The sequence below is a fragment of the Pezoporus wallicus genome, unplaced genomic scaffold, assembly GCF_028554395.1.
Source record: "Pezoporus wallicus isolate ANWC-B61680 ecotype Strahan unplaced genomic scaffold, APGP_CSIRO_Pwel_v1 contig_5418, whole genome shotgun sequence".
NCBI classification, from domain to species: Eukaryota; Metazoa; Chordata; class Aves; order Psittaciformes; family Psittacidae; genus Pezoporus; species Pezoporus wallicus.
This window is the reverse complement of record NW_026640709.1, coordinates 170,744-185,055: the sequence shown is the minus strand read 5'-3', so window position 1 is coordinate 185,055 and position 14,312 is coordinate 170,744. Positions and strand designations below refer to the sequence as shown.

The 14,312-nt window shown below is 48.5% G+C and overlaps 1 protein-coding gene across 9 annotated transcripts in view; it reads right to left on the bottom strand.

The window, feature by feature from the left end:
• The window catches only part of SLC8A3 (solute carrier family 8 member A3), a 115,577-nt gene extending 101,539 nt beyond the window's left edge, over window positions 1–14,038 (bottom strand). For 3 of the 9 annotated variants that reach the window (XM_057420070.1, XM_057420074.1, XM_057420078.1), the window contains exon 1: window positions 13,421–14,036. The gene's annotated coding sequence lies outside the window, so the exon portion shown is untranslated. Of the gene's footprint in view, window positions 1–13,420 lie in introns of all 9 variants that reach the window. The other 6 variants (XM_057420075.1, XM_057420076.1, XM_057420072.1 and 3 more) reach the window with 5 other exon arrangements.
• Window positions 14,039–14,312: the final 274 nt, after the last annotated feature.

Sequence of the window (14,312 nt, the reverse complement as noted above, 5' to 3'; positions counted from 1 at the left end):
AGGCCACACGACAACACTTGGGCTTGCAACAGGCACTGACTCCTCCTCTGCAGCCTTTCAAGGCACTGTTTTTCATCACTCTCTGTCTTTCTGTTTTTAAAGAGCAGCAAACACAATTCGGGGAACAGGTGGGAAGGGAAAAAAAATTATTCCAGCGGTGTGAGGAAAACTTCTTGTCAGTAAAAGACATTTTATGTACTACCCATGGCAGCACACACAGTGTGTTATTTACTGCTCCTGCTTCACGGACATATTATACTGCTGGTTCAGGTGCCACCATCAGAGTGCAACTTATCATGTAGTGACTCATGGCATCCTAGAAGAAAGATGACAGAGGCAACTCATGACATTTCTTTAGCACTGTGGTGACAGATCTCCAACAGCTATAATCAAAGGCCCGAGGATTGTTGTCAACAGGGCACTTGTGCTGCACAGCCATCAATTATTTGTACACAGAGGTGGGCTAAGTGGTAAATAAGAGGGAAAAAGATGTTGTAGTCATAGCTCACCCTCTTTAGATACAGAATTAGTTAAGAAAAACACAAGTTTTCTGACAGAACATGTTCATTAGAGACAAACAAAACAAACCATGCAATGTGCTGGATTTCACACAAGTATTGCCCTGGGTTCAGCAGTAGCAGTCATTTTTTTCCTTCTTAGTAGCTGGTGCAGTGCTGTGTTTTTGACTTTTGGCCTGGGAACAGAGCTGATAACGCTGATATTTAGCCTGACCAAGGACTTTGTGAGCCTCATGCTCTGCCAGGGAGGAGGGGAAGCCTGGAGGAAGCAGACACAGGACGCCTGACCCGAACTGACCAAAGAGGTATTCCATGCCACAGCACGTCATGCCCAGGATGTAACTGGGAGTTACCCGGAAGGGCTCTCTCTGCTCGGTCAGGCTCGTTTCGGCAGGTGGTATCATATGCTCTCCCCTCGTTATTTCCCTTATCATTATTATTATTGGTGGCAGCAGCAGTGGTTTGTGTTATACCTTAGTTACTGGACTGTTCTTATCTCAACCCATTGGAAGTTAACAATCTTTCGATTCTCCTCCCCATCTCTCCAGGAGTGGGCTGAGGGGAACGGGTAGGGAAGAAAGAGGTGGGGGGAGTAGAAACTGCGTGGCTGACTTGCCGACAGGGCTTAAACCATGACAAGTAGCTAGGCAGTGAGCCCTTCCCTGGCTGGCTCATGGGCTCTTGGGATAGCCACCCGCCAGCCACGCTGGGTGCTAACCCCTGCAGCTGGGGCGCATGTTGCACACACTGCTCTGATCCTCTAGAACAGGCCCATTTATTTATCGACTTCTCCTCCAAGGAAAAACAGAAATAAAAGTTCTATTTTTTTTCCCCTAATACAGCAAAAACTATGTGTTTTACCAAAAATGCCACGTCACACACAACAGAAATTATGTGCCCGCCACAAGTCTATTCAGAAGGGTTCATTTCTGGCTCAGTGAGAAAGAAAATATAAAAAAAGTGAATAGAGGCAGAAGCAGCACAAATGGGGCAGTGAGAGACCAGGCAGAAAACAGGGAGGAAAGAGGAGGAGGAGAAGCCTACACTTAGGAATCATTTTACCACTGCAGCAAAGAACAAGCAGTTTTCATTTGTCATGCTAGGCTGAAGACTTCTACACTCCTCTGTGACAGGCGCAGAAATGGGGTATGTAGGAAAAGCTCACACTTAGTCCAGTTAGCACAGGTTTCGCTAATTTCAGAATTAGTTAGACCAGAGCCAGAGAAGTTGTCTGGTCCATGTTTCAGGAGCCACTGCTCCATTGCTCCCCTTGAGAACGTAATTTCCCAGTACTTTGTCCAGCCCAGTTTTAAATTACCCAAGTGATGGCATTTCCACAACTTCCCACAGAGACTCTGCCACGATGTAATTTATCTTGGAGGTTTTAGCTGTCTTCCTTATATTTAGGATGAAATTAAGAAAATTTATACTGCTAGTTCTCATTATCCTGTCCTTGGAGTACTCTCAACCATTCTCCTCCCTGCCTGAGATTTACATGCTTCAGATACTTGTAAATAGCTGCTCTCCTCCATAGTTACTCTTTGGCCAAAGCACACAAATTTATTTTAATCCTTATAAATTAGTCCAAGCTGCCTTTTAATCATTAATCTTCATCTCGTCACGATTCTCCATCTTCGAGGCAGTCAGAAGCAGCGGGGTTTCTGGGAGCACTGTGCCTCACCACTTTCTCTCACCAAAAACAGCAGCAGATCTGCTCATGTTGAAGCAGGAAAGCAGAGCCAGGGCAGGAAAGTCTCACCCCTCAGCTCTGCTGCACAGCAGGTTTTCATGAGGTACTGGGCTGTTACAAAGATTAAATCGAGATGGATATACAGAAGCTCACCGTATTGCTCACTTTCAAAGGTCTCCGTGCCTGTTTGCTGCATCCCCAGCGCAGTGAGGCTTGCATGAGGAGCGCTGTGCTGACTGGCATGTGTGGAACAAAAATGGAAGATTTCCAGAGTTTCAACCAAAACGCCAGAGCCTCCAGCTGAGAGGAGGGAAATACACCGTAACGCACTCACTGCGTCTGCAGATCTGAGCACAGCAGGAGGCATGAGAGATGCACTGAGCTACGGTTTATCCTCAAAATACCTCCCACTTCACTTGGAAGGTGCCAAAACCTGTAAATTAACCCATTTGAATACAGTTATCAAATAAGATCTCACACAGCTCTCTCACCCTTTACTGACACATATGCCCATGTATCTCTTATTGACATTTTAGATATCTTAATCCTTCAGTGTTTTTTCAGCTGCTAATTCTGCACCTGCTTTAAAATAAAATAAAGCCTCACATCTACCATGACAATTCATTCTTCCTAAGTCCAGGCTGTTTACTGCTCTTTGTTCATTTATGCACTAGCTTGTTTACAGATTCTCTCTTAATATTAGCTCTGTTATTTGCTAGAGACTCAAGTTTTATTTACCATATGGTAATTGCAGAGATGACATGGACAACAAACAGTGGACGCTCAGCTGCTGCGGCAATTACAGCAAGTGCCAGCAGTCTTCAGACTATCTATCTGCTGCTCCACCTTCATTTCTTTTCCCCCCACCCTCTGAAGGCTTTCCTTGTGGACTGTATAAAGCCATATGCCACTCTGATTTCTACAGTAAAGATAGGTGGAGATCTGTCCTTCACTATGGCATTACCAGACAGGAATATTCACCTTTTCCCTCTCAGTCTGTGTTTCGACTACAGCTCTGCCCTGCTCACTGGCTGCCCCACTCTGTCTTGTTAAGGGTAAGTAATCAGAAATCTGAAGCTAGTCAGCCACAATACCCACACTTTCTCTCTCACTGTTACAACGGCCCTAACTTTGTCCTCTGCTCTATCCATAGCCTCAACATCTCTCAGCTGTTTTACAGAAGGAGTCACAAAGGAGCAGATTTCACAGGGTAGTTAGAAGCTTAACAAAGCAGTTCTCTAACCTGCATGGATACCTGGACCCCACTGAAATCACAGGTTTTCCACTGAATCCACATGATTCAAAATTCCTGCAGAAGACCAAACAGATGACTACAAGAGGCCACTGCTGTCTTCTCCAAGGAAAGGCATTAGGTTTATTTCTTGGTTCCTGCCAAGAGCGCTGGGCAGGTTCCACACCCAGAAGGTATAGAGCTAAACCAGGTAAATGTGTGACTTGATCCTTCAAGGAGATTCAGAAACTCAGGATTACTTATATGTGTATCCCAGCTTGGGAGCAGTGCATACAACAAAGCTCCTTGTCTGAAAAGGATGAGGCTCCTCTCTTGTCATTTCCACTATGCCAGCAATGATACTCTTCTAATTCCCAGCAGTCAGCAAGTCTTAACTTAGAAGCTAGTGAGGAACATTTTAAAACTGAATGCAGGGCATTGTGTATCTGAAGAATTTCCTGGCAAAGTATATCATAACCATGCTGTTGTTCATCCCCAAGTGGAAGAGATAGGATTCCATTGAATTCAGAGCACTACTTACATCAGCTTCCGTCCCTTGGCCCTCCCTTCCAAAAGCCTCCTTTTACGCAAAGTCATCCTAAAAATTAGGACTATCTTTCCAGCCCAGTCAACCTGCATACCATCAGCTGGCAAGAGAGAAGCAAGAGAGGATCCTTATGAACAGATTTTCTCTGGCGTATACCAGCATAGGTCCAATGAGCCCAAGTCAGCAGAGCCAGCTTATTCTACTGTAAGAGCAGCCTGAGGAGCTTTTTGGCAACATTTCATATAACATAAACCTCCAAAAGGAAAGCTTCATCTACTTCCTCTTTGCAACTTGCACCACATACATCAGCTGAAGGGCATCTTCCTGCTTCCTCCACACCAAATGCATTCCTGTCCTTCCCAGCCTGGTTCCTCCCTCCTCCCAGTGCTCCATGCTGGCCATGGATTTGCTACAACTAGTCCTGCCAACAGGAGCAGCTGAGTCATGGGAGGTGACCACATCAGCCAGATACACTGAAATGAGACAAGGGAAAGAGAAAATGATCCCCGTATCACCTTGGATCAGCATCCTCAAGTGCCCCATCCTGAAGGTGCAATGACAGGCTTAACACAGGAGCTTGGATAACATGCTCAGCCCATGCAGCTGCCCAGCCACCCACTATACGATCTATTTAAGCCACCAATGCAAAGAGAGAGGACAGCCTCTATCCTGCTTCTGAGGGACACAGCCTCCATATGGATGCTAGTTGTTCCACGTCTCCATCAGTTCTACTAGGAGCTTAAGCCCTCTTCAGGCTCTGGAGAAACTATCTTTTCCTCCACTTCTGCAAAGAGATGATTAAAACTGAGACTTAAAATTAAGTCCAAATCTCTCCTAAGACAAGGCTAAGGCAGGAAAATAGCAAGGTCTCTCTCTTGCTGAGAGTTTCAGTGGAGGGCTGACTTAAGCAACAGCTATGGCAGAAATGAACAATCTGTTTTCATACCCTTACTCCACACTCAGCGCCCATCGCCTCCTCCCTCAGCCCAGAAAGCCTCTCCTTGCCAACCATACATCTGCGGTGGTGCCTTGAACCCAGCTCTTCCTGACCATACTGGTAACAGTAACTCCTGTCATCTTGGAAACCTGTCACAAGTGATGGAAAAACGCTTTGCCCAGAAGAGAAGCAACAGCCCCCAAACACCAGTGGGTGAAGAGCAGTGGGACAGGAAGAGCTTTACCCCAGGCAGAGCCACCAGTATACTATTTCATTCATGTCAGTGATGCAGACGGGTAAAAGAACAAGCACAAAAGGTCTTTGACAAAAGGATGGTCACTTTCAAAGACAAGCAGAGCCTTGAAATTAATCCATTTTACTGTGGGAACTCAATGAGCAGATAAATGAATAAAAATGGGTTTTCAATTAATTTGAGCCCTGTATCCCAACAACCCTCCATGCTGCAGTAATATCCTTCTTCAGCCCATCCTCCCTGCCCTCTGCTCCCCCCTGCACACATGCAAACAAACACTTCCCCATGCCCCTTCTCCTGACCCTTCCTCCCACAGCACCTGTGGTCCTTCCCAGTGACCAGCCAAGCAAGAGGCAGCAGGCACTCTTCTGGCCCTCTGTGCTGAGGTAGTGCTCTGGCCAGCCCATCAGCAAGCCATCACCACTGGCTCATGTTATGCTCATAAGAGCATAAGAATGTGACACCTGAGAGACCACCACCCTTATACCCTAGGTGACAGCAGCCAGCCAGCAGTGCTTGACAGCTGTTGGCTCCCGTGCAGACACTTGCAAATTACGACCATGCCACCTTTTCATGCTCTCTTTGCAACAGTAAGCAGATGAGGTTTGGAATCATGCACAATCAAGCACAACTCCCACATTCCTTTCCTGAGCCTTCTGTGGGGAATCAGTTTTTGAAGGACAGTACTGGCCAATGAGGTGAAAAGAAGTTCAAGGCTAACACCAACAGAAAGCTCCCAGACTCAGGACATTTTATCTAGTGAGCGCTTCCTAAGCTCTATGCCACACATTTGTGCAACCTGTGGAACTCAATGCTATAAGAAGTAAATAATGTACTCAAAGACTCAAAGGAAAAATAGATGTGCATGGAAACACTCAAAATATTCATAGATTCACCAGCCTCTGGATGCTTCCCTCCTCTTGCTCCAGAGCATATTTCAACCTCACCAGCTTTTGTGGAACTCACTAATGCGCATGTATGGTGAAAGCTGCAAAAGCCCTTCTTAACTGAGCATCTGCTTCTTGACCTCTTGCTTTGTCCCAGCAGTCAAGTTCATATGGACCTGACAGACGGGCAGAAAGCCATGGAGAGAGGATAAATGGGGGGTTGAACACATGAGGGATGCTGATAGAAGACTGGGAAGCTAGAAGGCATGGACTTGTTGCAGGAATTGGGTACTTGGGGCAGTTACTGGAGAATCATGAAGAAATCTATTTATTTATTTTAGAAGAAAAAGCAGAGGAGGGAAATGGCCAGATCTGGGGGATGGAGGGTTGGTTGTGTCACACTGGGATGCACAAAGCAGCAAGGACACGGATCTAGCCTGGCAACAGGGAAGCCAGCAGTTTTTTGGGAGGGATGTAGGTGAACTAAGTGCAGCTGCGCATCTCACCTTCAGTCTCCTGGTGCAAATCCCCAGAGGGGAGGCAGCTCCACCGAGCTCTGAAGGTTAAACTGTGCCTTCTGCCTGGCACAAGAGCACAGTGCAGCTGATGGGTAAAACTGCCTACCTACTTAAAAGCAAACCCCAATTCTGCCAGGAGGAACGGGCTTTATTTTTAGCTGGGACACCAGCAGGGTCACTGCTGGTGCTGCATTGTCCCACAGAAGCCAGGGTTTCATAAAGTGTACTGTGCACGCAGGGTCACCAGGGGAAACATCTGTCAGGTCAGCTTTGAGGAGATGGATTAAATATTTAAGTTAGAGAAAAGGAAACATTTACCAGAAGAAGTGAACCTGAAACTAATCTGGAAGATTAAAATGAAAGGGAAAAAATTATGTTTATAGAGTCAGAGCAGGTGGTAATTTATGTCAGGGCAAACTCTAGTGCATTCTCTAGGAGAATACCCCATCACATCTAACTCCAGCTGCATCTCCTCTGCTTGCTTTCTGTTTCAAAAAGCTCATTCTTGATCAGGGGGCTGCCAAAACAAAAGCAGCATCATGCTATTATCCTTCATTGGGATCCTTTGCAAAGGAAAAGCACACACAGAACCTTGCCTTGCATCTTGAAGACAACAACACTGAGACCTCCACCTTGCTTTGGTCCCCATGTCTTCACACAGGGGCCCCCAGTTAGCCTTAAAGCAGGCAGCTCTCCCAGGACCCACACACTGGCCAAGCGCAGCACCCTCAGTGAGTGCAGGGCAGCAGCACAAACTTAGCCCTCTGCAGCCTTATGAGGATAAGGAGTCAGGTCCTTCCCTGCTAGTGGGTTCTGTGGGTGCAAACCTAATAAAACAGCTGGCACCACTCCCACTTGCACTGCCAGGGAATGCAGTCTGGAGGCTTCAACATGGAGAGATTGTTGTTGATGAAGTGCTGAGTGCTACTGTGAAGCTTTCAAGGGACTTGAAGGAATTGAGAGCGGAGAGGAAGTTCTCATTTTATCCTCTTCTTGAGGAACCTGAGTCCACTTGGCATGTTGGGCCTGTAAAACAGCTTGGCCTAGGCTTGCTGTTTGATTTTTCATTTTTTAAATCAGGATCAACTGCTGTGCATGTTCTTGGGAAGATTTTATATTTCAAAACACTTTGTCCTTTTTTTCCCTGCTGATTCTTGGGCCTCTTCATAGCTTAAGAAGCGCTTTGCAGACCCCATCACTCTTAGGTTCTTTGCAACTAATTTGCATTCAGGACTATCCACCTCATCAAGAGCAGACTTCAGGGCTGAACCAACTCCAAGCCTTAACTGCTGCAGGCAATCCAGGCGGCAGCTTTACAGGTGGAAGCAGGGCTTCTTAAGCCAACCTGAACATTTTTCACCTCCAGCCGTTTGTTGCCACTCTTCACTAGCTCTCCCCTTTTTGTTAGCACAGCTGTTTGCATGGTGATGCCATGAATAAGGACCAGGAGCTGATCTGGCTAAAAAGCAAGCTGAACCCAGGCCACCCACGCCTCCATGCCAGTACCCTGCACGGGTAGGAGAGGAGCAGGAGCAAGCAGCCAGGGTGGGAAGAAACCAAGGTAAAAATGGCAAGCATGGCAGGGGCAGGTTTGCCTCTTGCAGCAGTGAATTCTGCAACACCTTCTGAGCCATTTAACAGCCTCATCCTGCTACACAAAGAAAGAGACACATCTTCACCTCCATTTTTCCCAACCAACATGTATGTTCAAGAGTCACTGAGTAATCCCAACCAAAACTGTGGAAGAGGATAGAGGATAAAGGCGCTTATTAAGGTGAACTTTAGGCTCAACCTCAAAATACTATTTCCCACCAAAGAAGGTCCACCTCAAGGTGACACCCAGGCCTCAATGTCCCAAACCAAAGTTTCTTAAGAGCAAACAGTATGGAGGGCAAAAGGACAGCCTCTTCACACAGATCATTACTCCAGTATGTGTTTGGGAAGCTGTGTCCCTCGGGAAGGAAGCCAGCTTTCACCATCATGCAGCATGCAGACACATCTGCAGGGCGCTTGGCACTATCAACACTGTAAGCCCCCACTCACTCCTGGACATATCACCTTCAACATGACCTCAGCAGTCAGATGTAAGTGCCCTCTCACAGGTACATACCTACATCACTACATTTCTTTTGATTGAAACTGTATTCTGTGTTGATGCTGGAGAGTGCTTCCATTTGCTTTGAGATAGCCTCCCAGTACCAGCCTAGGAGAGGGTGACAATGAAAGCACTGGCAATGCAGTTTCATATGTCTATAGCTTCTAAAACTCTTTGACGCTTCCCTGGTTGCAAAACATGCCCAGCAGCACAGGATATTTAGTGTTTCTGATTGCTCTTGACCTGGCTGTCTCTGCTGCTGTCCTGAGTTAGGAGGCTTGGGTAAAAAGACAGCAGAGTAGAGAAGGCAGCAAACACAGCAAGTCCAGTTTTTCAGCCTTGAAATAATCTGCTACTGAATGGAAATGCTGAATGGAAATGCTGAATGGAAACAGAAACTTCTCCCTAAATCTAGGGTGCTCTGGAAAAGCTCCTTGTTTTATTATGATGGAAAATCCTCATTGGAGGATTTCATTAGAAAACAAGTTATCATAAAAGAAATGTTAAGAGCCCTAAGCACCCCTCTCTCCCATGATGTCAACTGTCAGAGACATCAACGACAGCTCAGCTGTGTGATTAAAGGCTCCAGCAAGTGGATTTAAAGACAGAATTGCCAGAAAACTGAGAGCTGAAGGAGCATGGGGGCATGATCATCACCTGTTTATAAATGCGCCTTATGGGGTGAGGTAATTACTTTATGATGCTGTACCACAGGAACAATGGCATCTGGGTCTTCTCATTGTGACACTGTCATGACAAGATAGGAGGGGGGTAGTACCTTCAGGATGACATGACTCATCCCTGCCACCTAATGTCTTGCTATGCCTGCAAAACCGTGTGTCAGAACTGCCTGGAGGGGAGACCGGGAGGGCCACGGTGCTGAACTTCACACACAGACCTGTGACTGCGCTCAGCCACAGCCCGTGGTTTAAAGCACGAAGGCAGAAAGAGCAGAGGGGAAGGAGAGAAACCAACTACTGCCTGTATTATGTTAGTCCCCAAGTGGCGCAGCAGCCCACTGAGCCTACAGGAGGAATCATGTGAGGTGGCTCCTGGATTTCATCCTGGTGAAGCAAGGACAGTGAGCTCTTCACCCCAAACCCCACAGCCCCACCATCACTGAAATCAGCCAATACAGAATCACACTCTCAGAAGTACAGAGGTGTTTTAAGGTTGCCCTGAGAACACCTTGTGATCTCGTGTATCTTTCAATGCATGGAAGACTCCAGGACAAAGACTGTAATTTATTAGACATTTGAAACTTGGGCCCCCAACCAGGCTGATGCTTTTAGGAGTTTCCATTATCTAAACAGCAAATCAACAATTGTATTAATCTATGCCACAATACCTAAACACAGTGGGTGATGGTAGACAGAGTGTCACAACTATCAATTTCCTGGCTTCAGAGATATTTTTCTCCCTATTAAGAAGATGTTTTTATCTGTGTAATTTAATTTCCTTCATTGGCTTTTGTTTCTTTTTTTTTTTTTTTAACATAGAATAAGATATTACTACCTGAGTTAAAAAAAAAAAAAAAGATAAAATTTTTGGCCAGCAATCAAAGCTTTTTTTTTAACTGCTGAAGCACATGAAAGGCATCTGAAACGCAATAGCAACAAAGAACAAGGAACTATTTGTCAACGCCACTTGGTCATTGGGGAAGCTTAGGGGAGGAGACTGATGCTGTTTGTTTAAAACAAGCAAACAAAAACCTGACAGACAGACCATTTATCTATATAGTGCTTCACTTGAAAATATTGGCAGAGGGAATACATCTTAACTCGGTTTGTAACAAAAAGTGCTGACACACTCCGTTATGGCACTTCCCTGCCTTGGGGCTAGAGATGCCTGTCACAGGGAGGACCCTGCGGAGCAGTGATACGTGTGGATCAGGCACAACACAGCAGCAGGTCATCCCAGGCCCTTAGCAATCCCTCGACCTGTCCAACCAGCAATGTCATAGCATCTGCCATGCTCAGACCAGCCTCATCTAAGTTCAGTCCCACTAGCTCCAGGGGAAAGCAAAGGAAGCAGGGAGGCTGGATTTGTCCATGCGTACCTCTTTCCTTCCTACAAGTCAACCAAGCTGGCCCAAGTGCCCTTTGACCACCATGCAGAACAACTGTTCATGACTCCCCACAACAAAGTCTGCTCCAGTGGGACGGGGCAGCTCTCATCCTCACACTGTCCCAACAATAGCCTATGGGGCACAGAGTGATGCATGCCCCAGGCCATGCTCTGCATCCAGCTCCCATCCGTTCCCCTGTTCTGGGTACTGATGTTCAGGACACCACAGATCATGCTTCCCGCACTGCCTAGAGTGATGGAAAAGACTATCCCACCTGGCAACAGCATCTGCTATCCCAGGTGCCATCCTGTCAGTGGCAGCTGTGCAGAGGAAGGGGGCAATCTCTCTGCCAGGCACAAGCGCTACACACAGGGGCATTCAGGTGGCTATGCATCTGCCTTCCCTCTCTCACACTCTCACCCACTAGTTATTGCAACCATGTCCTCAACAAATCACCACACAGGTAGAAACATATAATTAACAATACAAATGAGACCCAGGGAGATGAAACAATGTGCCCAGCAGGAGCCTACCTGCATTTCCACTGCTCTCACAACAGGACCTCAGTGAGGGATTACCACAACCTGTCATACCTTGGGCATTTGGGGAATGCTTGAACCACCCACTTCCTAAAGCAATGCTCATATATGGCTTTGGAAGAAAAAAAAAAAAAAGGAGGAGACTGCTGTACTGCACCTTATACCCAGGTGCAGTATCTCTATCCCAGTCTTCTCCTTCCCCACCCTGGATGATATTACACCCTTTTATTTACAACAGGGGGCAACAGATCTGACTACCATCACATTGCACACTTGTGGCTGAACTGAGGGCTCCTTGCTAGCCCTCAGCAGTAGCAGCATGTGCTCTTTCCCAACATCACTATTTCTGCTCAGGAAGTAAGTCTTGATCCAGTTGACCACAGGAGACTGAACATAAGCACCAAGCATGACTGTCTCAGCTAAACCATGAGCAGGGTAAACAAACGCCTGCAACGCCAGTGGACAGAGCAGCATTAGGAACTCCCTAGAAATGCTTGTGCCGTGGGGGAGCGACGCCTTTCCCTGCTGCACCAAACCTACAGAGCATCTTCAAGGCATCCGTGTCTTAGCAGTCCCCCAAAGCCAGCTCTGCTCTCCTGAGCCTCCAGCCAGGCTACAGGGAGCACGGGATGATGAGTACTCTTGAATGGAAAGATGCTGCTGACTGTTACCTAAGTCTTCCAGCCCTGTCCTCTCCAGAAATAAAAACCAGCTCAACAAAATCACCCTTTTGCTCTATAAAGGGATGTGGGGAATTAAAGGAACATACATATAAGCACGAGTAGCGAAGGATGTGCCTAAGGCACCCCTTCTCACCCCCACTGCTCCTCCAGTGTCTCACCTTAAATCTGAAACAGATTTCTAGGGTGAAATCCCCAGAACAAGCCCAGAAACAAAACGAGGAGCCAGGAGCCCAACCATTACACTACAGATCCACTTGGGGTGTGGGTGTGTGGGGGTGTGTGTGTGTGTGAAGGGGGAAATGGCCATAGCCTCACATTTTTAAAATCACAGTTGAAAACCAAAAACCCCAAATACACTTGTAAGGGTTTCATCTCCCACACTGGGTGAGCAATACTTCAGACACAGGTGAAATAAAAAAAGGAAAACCTGAAGCAAGGCTGGGAGGGAGGAAGAGCATGGAATAACCCAACATTTAGGTCAGCTCGTATGCGTGCATGCGTGTGTATTGTTTCTCCCCCTCCGCCAGTCGGGGGCTGCAGGGGGCCCCGCAACCGGCCCCGTGCCCTATTTAGAGCAGAGCCTGGCGCAGCAGCTATATTTGACACCCGGGATAAACAAGCTGGGCCCGGCGGACGGAGCGCGACAGCTGCCTGGGACAGCGGCGCTGCCCTTCCCTTCCCCCCCCCCCCATCCTTCTCCCCCCGCATGCTCCCGGGAAAAGATGAAAATTAAAACAATTAGAATAAATAAAAAAATAACGGAGGGGGAAAGGGAAATTTATAGCACTGCATGAGACCCGCTCACCCCTCCCGGCAGCCCCGGCCACAGCCACCTTCCCCCTCCCGGGCTCCCCGGCATCCCTGCGGGCCGCGCCGCACAGAGCCGAGCCGCACCGGGGCACCCCCGCCCGGCGGCGGGCGGGATCCCGGGGCCGATGCACACGGGCCCGCAGGTTAGGGCTGCTCCCACCACCCGCTCCCTCCTTCCCTCCCTTCTCCAGGCCCCGGCCCCGCAGAGCCCGGCCCGGCGCCCCCTCCCCGGCACGCATCCATCCATCCATCCATCCATCCATCCATCCATCCATCCATCCATCCATCCATCCATCCATCCATCCATCCATCCATCCATCCACCCACCCACCCACCCATCCCGCAGCGCCCTCCCCCCGCAGCACACACACACACACACACACACACGCACGCACACGCACATACACACAAACGCACGGAGCCGCCGCGGCTCCGCGAAAACAGGAGCATTGAACCGAGCTGCCAGCGCCCGGGCAACGTTCAATCCCCTTGTGTCCGCCCTCCGCAGCTGCGAGAGGAGCCTGGGAAGAGCCCCTCGCCCCTCGGCCATCGCCATGCAAGGCGTGAAGCCCCTCTTGACAGCAGGAAACTTAACCGCCAGCCTAGCGTCTCCTACGGAGCAGGGGCAGCACCCTCTTACTTACCCTTCTGCTTGCTTTCCTGACTTTTTTGGAGGGTCGGGCTGGGGGAGGTGGGGGCTCCGCTCTCTCCCCAGTACAAATCCTTCCGGTTCCTAACGGGAGCTCATCGCATCTCCCGGTGATTCACCGACGGTGCGTGCGGGCATGGGGGGGTTCGCCTTTGCATGTCAGTCCAAGTTGCCTTGCTCGCTACAAAACCTGTGCTCTCTTTTGCAGCTGTCAGGGTGAGCGGGGAGGTGCATCTGGAAAAGGGGGTGAGGGGTGGATGTAAAATGTTGATAAATCCACCAGCCTTGATCTTCAGCTCCGTGCGGTGGAGTTTGGGGAGGGAAGGGAGGTCTGGCGGAGGGGGAGGAGGATGGAGATGAACGGGGGTCGAGGGAGGGGGAAAGAGAAAATGGATTGTACCCCAGATTGCCACTGAATGTGCCGGGCTTCCCCCGCTCCCGCTCTCACGCCACCGGGGCTCCGTCCAGGCTTCCCAGCATTACGGAGCACGGCAAGGCGCTGAGCCGGGTTCCTAGGAGCCAGCGAGGTTTGCACAACTGCAGCAAGAAGCCAAATCAAAAAGCCAATCTGCGAGCCTCCAAACTCCACGTCACCCTATCAGCTGGGAGCGAGAGCTGCAACAAATTACAAGCCATGCATATTTATTCTCCTGAACCCAGGGGGAGATTTTCAGATCATTTAAAAAAAGGCAAGACGAAACCAGAGCAACCCCCTTCCTAAATAAATAAAGGCAGAGCATGTTTTGCATGTAGCATGCACACACTCACACACTCACCTCTCCGGGAGGGCTTCGTGGGTATATATAGATAGAGATGTGCACTTACTGAGCGGTGATCACTCCTGTACCCTCCTAGTATACTGACTTGACTTCATGTATTGCAAGCAA